Source organism: Tympanuchus pallidicinctus, unplaced genomic scaffold (genome assembly GCF_026119805.1).
Source record: "Tympanuchus pallidicinctus isolate F22 unplaced genomic scaffold, pur_lepc_1.0 scaffold16, whole genome shotgun sequence".
Classification (NCBI taxonomy): Eukaryota; Metazoa; Chordata; class Aves; order Galliformes; family Phasianidae; genus Tympanuchus; species Tympanuchus pallidicinctus.
Window position 1 is genome coordinate 10,332,629 of NW_026294679.1, and position 7,474 is coordinate 10,340,102.

The window sequence follows — 7,474 nt, forward strand, 5'->3', positions numbered from 1 at the left end:
ATGTTAATTTTTAATCTTCTTAGGCCGGAGCCCGGATTCCTCATCTTCAGGCTAATCACTTTTAACACAGATGTAATGCAAAAGACAGAATACTATAATAGTAGATTTCTTCCTAAATATCTTAACTACAGTCTTGTGTTTATTACTTATCTCTAAGAGGATATTCATTAACTATAATGTCCATTCCCTGACTATTTTTCAGAAATGAATATTATTTCCACTTACCCATTCACTGCCAGAACAAGCAAATGCAGGCAGTGCAGACTTCTGTCCTAAAGTTAGGTGGCAAAATGATACAGTGAAAGAGACTCAAGAACTTCATTCACATGACCTTGTAAAATCATAGAATCATTTTGGGTTGGAAAAGACCACTATGATCACCTAGTCCAACCCATCTCCACCATGCCCACTAACCATGCCCCTCAGTACCACATTTCTGCAGTTCTTGAACACCTTCAGGGATGATGACCACATCCCTGGGCAGACTGTGGCAGTGCATCAACACTTTTCTAAGAACTTTTTCCTTATACACAAACAGAACCTCCCTCAGTGCAACTGGAAGCCATTACCTCACATCCTACAGCTGTAACCTGAGAGAAGAGGCCAGCCCCACCTCACAACAACCTCCTTTCAGGGAGCTGTAGGCATCAAACATGACATAACATGACATGAAACATCTCTACATAAAGCACTAAAATTATGATGATTATAATTATAGAGCATTTATATTTTAAAAGTACAATTCTCAAACAAACTTCAGTATTTTTTGAAATTTCTTATAAAAATCTGAATGTGTCAAAATTTATATCTTGAATTCATGTGTGTTAGAAAAATGGTGCCAAATTAGCACTTCAAAATTAATTTTATGAGTAAGGCTCAGCCAAAGCTCTTGAGAAACTTTTTGGGTCATAATGAAATAGCTTCATAAGTAATGTGATATCCACGGATGCTCATTTACAGGCAGTAGCAATTGTCAAGCTACAGCTATTTTCAACATGATCGCAGGACATAAATTCTTAACTTATTACAGAGATTCTATTCATTTTTCTTCTATCTTTCACTGCTTTGATTTTATGCCAGTAAAGCCAGTGATTCTGGTGGGGTCATGAGCATGTAAAACTGTCGTAATTTCTTGTTGGAGGGAGTTTGAGAAGGAGCCCCCAGATAAATTTCTGAATAAAACATAAAAGATTATTTGGCTATAATATAAAAAAGATAACCTGCACTGACATACATAAAGCAGATTAACATGGTCTATGAGTGGGTTGCTGTCACGATGGGGAAGGCATTAAAATGGCTCCCTGGAGACTGAATTGTATGGAGAGGCCTTAGCACAAGAACTTAGACCCATTTCTTTCTCCTGCATGTACCCTGCACGTCTCTTTCTGCTTTTAGGTTCCAAGTCTGCAATTTCAACATGAGGGAAAAGCAGTGTTGTGAACCTAATGGACAAGAGTTCTTCAGAATGCGAGGGGATGTAGGTTTGATCATCTCAACAAAGGAAGTATTTGAACCGGAAACTCCCCAGCCCCAGATGAGCACATTTAGCTTTAAAGACCTGCCTTAAAAGCAGACTAAGTTGCCATCACTGCTTTTGTTGCTGGCATTAGATAAACACAGAGGGCTGTGGCTGCTGGAAAACCAGAAAAATGACCAAATATAGAATGTATCCTACTGCTTATGTTCATCTTTGAAAAAAATTATGTGAAAAATTTGTGACTGTAACAGTAGGGTAAAAGTGGAGATAACATGGAAAAAAGCTGGCAGGGAGAGATGAAATTTTTCAGTAGGTCTTTTTATACAGTCAAGTCTGTGTTAGTGCCAACAATGTAGGAAGTCAGTAGGCGTCTGATTACCATCTCCTGAAGACAGAAAAATTGCCATTGTAGCAATTTCTTTTTTTAATTCAGATGAATTTTAGAATAATGGAATGTATTTATAGAAGCTTTGTTTGCTTCTTTTTTCCCCCTACTATTCCTTCCACCTGGCTGTCTCACACAAAAGCTAACTCTGTTACGCAACTGACAGTGAGCAATATAAGACAATATATTTTGTCTTTAGCTTAAGTTAGGTTTGTGTTTCTAGACTACTTTGGGGGAAGGGGAAGAGGGAATCCCTTTGTAATGGCTTCTAAGTAAATTCAGTATCAATTTAAACTATTAGAGGAAGTTAAATCAAAATAATTAGGATATTAAAATACTTTGTGCATTTCCAATCACTGGTTTATTGCAAATCTGGATCTTTTCCAGGGAACAATAATAGAATGAATAAATAATAGAATGTTTCCTTCCCCTTAATAAGAAACCATTTTCTCCTGGAAAGATGATTGATATCTTGCATTAAACACAAAACCAGACTGATTTGCAGACATCCTTGAGGAGGGCTTGGAAGGAAAGGAGAATAAATGCCACATTAACAGAACATTACACAGACACGCATTCACACACACTAAGTGTATTAACCAAATAAAAATAGAAAACAACATAAAAGCTTCCACAGCACTTCTTATTAGAAAAATATAGCAACTCTATACAAAGTAATTGCTAAAGGTACCATGGTATGGAGGCAGACTGATTACCTGGGGATTCTGATTGCAAATTCTCTGAATCATTTTGGAAAAAAATAAAGAAGGGTTCAGAAGGAGATAAAGTTGCAGCATGCTTGACAAGCCTACATTGGAGCCTGGTTCCTACTGCGAAGGTCCTTGAACCTTAAGCTCTATGTGTAACTGATGTACCCTAGAATAGACTGAAGAGGAACAAAGATGGCTAGGCAAAGCTGTAGACTCTGCAAATGAGACAGAGAATTCAAAACAAGTTCAAATGCTCTTGAATTAAGCCAGTGTGGTGTGACAAACAAAAGAGTCTGGTAAAATTGTGTGTTACAATATAAACAAGAGAATTCTGAGTGGAGATCAAGATGCTACACTTTCTCAACATTTGATTAGGATGTTAATGCTGCAAGATTAACATATCCAGGTCTAGTGATTGCAGTTCAGGAAGGATACAGACAATAGGTCTGAAAAGAGGAATGAGTGAAGTACTGACAAGCATTCCCAAAATAGAAATATTTAAAGAGTTCAATCTGTCTGTTTGTAAAAGAGATGGGGTGGCTTCATCCCAGTTCACAGATATTTCAGTGGGGAGAAGTTCGCTACTGAAACTGATAAAGTTACAGTATATCTAGGAATTAGAATCTAGAATTAAACAGCCTGATAAGGTACATGTTTTTAATAGGGAAGATATTAATCATTAGAATAATACAAGAACTTTCATGGCATCGCTATGCAATTTTAGATTATCACCAAATGCTCACAGATTCTTTTTTTTTTTACTTCTCAAAATATTCTTTTTAGAACTATGTAGTGCAAGCAGGTTGGAACATCTACATTATACAAATGATTCCTTGGAAGCTCACAATGAGTGCCTTCTGGGCTTTATAATGTAGATGGTGATGACTCCTGAAATACCTAAGGAGTTTCAGCTGCACCTAGCAGAGCACAACTCTATCTCTGCAAACACATTTCAGTGCCAAAGCAGTGCACAGCTGTACCTGCTGCAGTGAGGCACTGATACTTGAATGCAAATCCCTTGGTTTTTAATTTATATGTCCTAAGTTTCCTGTTTTAAAAAATGTTTGCTTTTCACCATATAACTCCTTGCTAATCCTCCTCATTTACACTGAGTATTAGCTGTATGGATAATTGCACTAATTAATCCTGCAGAACTATAATTGAGTGCCTGGGCTGCACAACAGCATGAGAATTGGCATGGCACTGGGAACCATGTTATCAGATCTATTTTCTGGGTAAGTCCTATTATGTTTTGCAGGATGGATAGAGAACACAATGAATTTAATTACACAGTCTTTCAATTGGCTTTCTTGTAAGCTAGAAAAATCTCTTCTAGCTCTTCCACTTTATGGAAAGCAGAGCTTTCCCAAAAGTCACACTTGCATTGTACTTGACCAGCTAATCCTTCAACCTGTGCAGTAATCACTGGCTAATGACTAATGACCTTGCTTGCAAGGTCAGATCCCCAGACTATGCTAGAGGCTATAAATATTCTCCTAAATTGGTAATCACCACCAACAAAGTTTGTGATTAACTGCAAAGAAAATTACTCCTATTCTGAGTAAAATAAGTCACTCCAAAAGAGATGCTTCCTATTTATTCACATGGAAATAACAACAAAAAGCGCAGTAACACTATTTGATGGAGCAAATTCTCTGCTACACAACACAATTTTTCAACATAGTCACCACCATTAGCTGATTCATGCAGATGAGCTAAGACACTCTTGATGTTGGGAATTATTTAACATAGTCTTTACTTCATGATGAAGTTTTCACATATGATTCCCTCAAAAGGATCATTACCCTTTAGAAGTTGTCCATTAAAAAACTGGGTTATGGTCATGAGTCTACCAGTGACCTGCATCAGCAAATCACTCTGACCTCTGCCTGACACATCCGCTGCTCTTTGGCTTTTTCTAGCTCCCATAAATAATAAAATTTTCAGTATTCTGACGCCAACAGTGCAAGAAGAGACCGATCCCATGAAGGGTACACAGATTCTGTCAGTGGATACAAGCAATCTTTGGAGATAGTACCTCAGATCCACAGTACAATGAAGAATCCTCTGGAAATTCTTCTTCAGAATACTTAATAAGTAGGCTTCTGATTTCAATGGTTTGGTTAAGTGCTATGAATTCAGGAAAAGATCCTGTTTTATGGATGCTTATTTGTCTATTATCTATGAAAAAGGAGATGGCAGATTAAGGGAAATTTATAAGCTTTCTTATTGCTGAAATGTTCAGATTATATTGAAATATGACTCTACATCAAACGAAATGAAAAAGAAAGGCTAACCAAGTGAAAACATTCAGAAGTGAGAAAAGCAGAACAGGACTACAGAGAGATTGCTGGAGATTCACCTTCTTTCATTATTTATACTTCCCCACAGTAGCAAAAAAAATGCATTCCTATATTCCATATAAAATATAATGCACTTAATTGATCTAAGTAATTTCAAGGCTGCTGAATAGCAGAAGCCTCCAGAGTGGAATATTCTGACTTAATGATCACATAAAATTGCTCAAAGTGTTTTTAATGTCATTGTAATTTCTGAGTTTATTTAATAGTTGAGGGGGAGAGAGGGTAACATTAACAGTCATCTGTGAGGCTTGCATGACTGTATATAACAAATGAGACATGTGGATGCCACAAGAGCCATCATTTTAAAATGGCTGCAGTAAAAACGCAGTTATACTGAGCATTTGCTTTAGGCCATGACACAGTTTAATGAGAATGATATTGCATTAGGATTCAGGACACCTTATATTTGTTTCCAAGAGCTTGACCTTTTAAGAAGTCAGATTTCCTCTTGGTTCCACTGATTCCCTTCTCTTTCTTTCTCAGCAGCATCCATTGCATTCATATATATTTCAGCCAAGAGCTGCTCTATCCAGATGCCTACCACGTTACGGTCTGCAGAGTATGCAGTAAAAGAGATTTAAGTATTTATTTTTTATTTACTGTGCTGTGAACAGCTGCTTTTTTGATTAATTTCAAATCTTTGTTGATAGAACATCTTCGCCTTCTCACTAAGCCATGGCTGGGAGTCATCACTTTTAAAGGCCAGAAGTGCAAGGCCAGGAGATGGGCCTGGTGGGAATCGACTGTGTCTCCAGTCTGTAGGGATGCTTGTTTCAGTGCAGGTGGACTCCCTGATTCCCTGATTTAAAAGATAATTTCATGTTCTTCTCCACTCTCCTTCCCTCTGTTTTGTTTGAAGTTATTTTAATCTCCTCTCCTCTTTTTTCCTTTTCGACTCGTCTAATTTGCCTCATTTCTAAGTTGTGATGATATCCTCAAGACACCAATTCATAACTTCCTCATGTTGAAACTGTTCATTAAAATCTAATTTTTACTGTCTAATTCTGGCTTTTTAGCTAATGAAATCGGAGTAATTATAAATATCCATATTACAACGCTGCATATTATGGACTGAATATAAAGACCCAAAATGGAAGAAAAGCACTACTTTCTTTCCTCTAGCTGCAAAGGAAATCAGTCCAGTCATAAATATATAGATTAAAATATTCTTCTCTAAGTTAATTTCAGTATTAACTTTATACTGCCATTAAGGCTTGCCTGAACATGAACCATAAGGGACTACATCTAATTTCAACATCTTCACATGAGAGAGGTTTGGTTTGCTCAGATCCATTATTTAACAAAGAGAACTGAAATGCTTGGAAAGGTACAGCTCATGCTGTATTTGATCCAGAATTCAACAAGAGCTTTAACATTTTCCAAAAATATTAGAAAACGTGGAAGGAAAGAACACTCAGGAGAACTTTTAGTACTTTTTTCTAGTTTTATTTTAGTTTATTTCTCTAGACTATATTCACATCCCACTGAAATTATACAATCACATTGTATTAAGGCTTCCTATGATACCAAAATCTATCCCACAATCTTAGAAGTTTGTAAGAATTTCCTAGTATTTTTTTTGCCAACTCTAACTAAAATATGCTATACACACTGATGGATATTAATATATTGATGCTACAGTGTAATAAGTGTCAGAGTAGGGGAAAGACAATCAAACTTACCACTTCAGACTGGGGATCTGTTCCAGAGTACATCATTTGGTAGCTGGATCTTTTTGAAACAGTGCAGTTTGGAGAGCTGAATGTCAGTTCATCAGATGCACAGCTTTAAAAAGATTTCAGAAGGCTGTGTGTGAAATACTGCAAGACTGATCAGGTTGGGAAGTTGTTATTGGAAAAGAATGATTTGTTGAATCCTAAATTATTTACCTGGTGGGATCCGTTTTTATAAAGTCCCATAGATCTCTGTCTGGTTTCTTGCTGAAGTGAATTATGGGAATGCCCATTTCTCCTTTGTGCAACAGCAAAACGGCCACACTTCAGAGTGCCTTACAAACAGGCCCTGATGGGCTTCCATATCCAGGAGTCTGAGTGAGCTGGATGCCATAGCCTGAGGCAAGGTTCATGTCCTGACTGTAACCTGCAAGACATAAGCAAAGAAGTTTCAACTGGGAATTCAACTGAAGTTGATGAGAACTGAAGCTAAACTGCTTTTTTGGGGTGTATCTAAGATCTTGGGCACCTAGACTTGAGCCTTTTCTAAATTTTCAGTCATGCAATAAAACAATTTGATGCTTTGTAGCCTTTTTAATTTCAATTTTATTTTTCCATGAGTCAGTATTTATAGTCACTGAGGAGAGAACTGCTGGTATTTAGGAAGAAATTAGACAGAAAGTATTAACTTGGAGTGCCTCAGCCACAGCGGAGATGTTCTCTCACTCCAACACACAACAACTGAGAAAGATGAAGTTTGTGTAACAAATGCAAACAAAGTTATCATTGCCAGTCTCTACAACATACAATTACTTTGATTCATGCAATCTGCTTCTATGATGAGATGTCTCACTGTAATAGCATAA

General features: G+C 37.0%; 1 long non-coding RNA gene across 1 annotated transcript; it reads right to left on the reverse strand.

Moving 5' to 3' along the window:
• Positions 1-4: 4 nt before the first annotated feature.
• LOC128077667 (uncharacterized) lies at positions 5-7,023 on the reverse strand. The gene is made up of 3 exons (XR_008205125.1): positions 6,825-7,023; positions 6,618-6,720; positions 5-58 (listed from the first exon to the last, which is right to left on the reverse strand). It is a non-coding gene; the product is annotated as an uncharacterized LOC128077667 (long non-coding RNA).
• Positions 7,024-7,474: the final 451 nt, after the last annotated feature.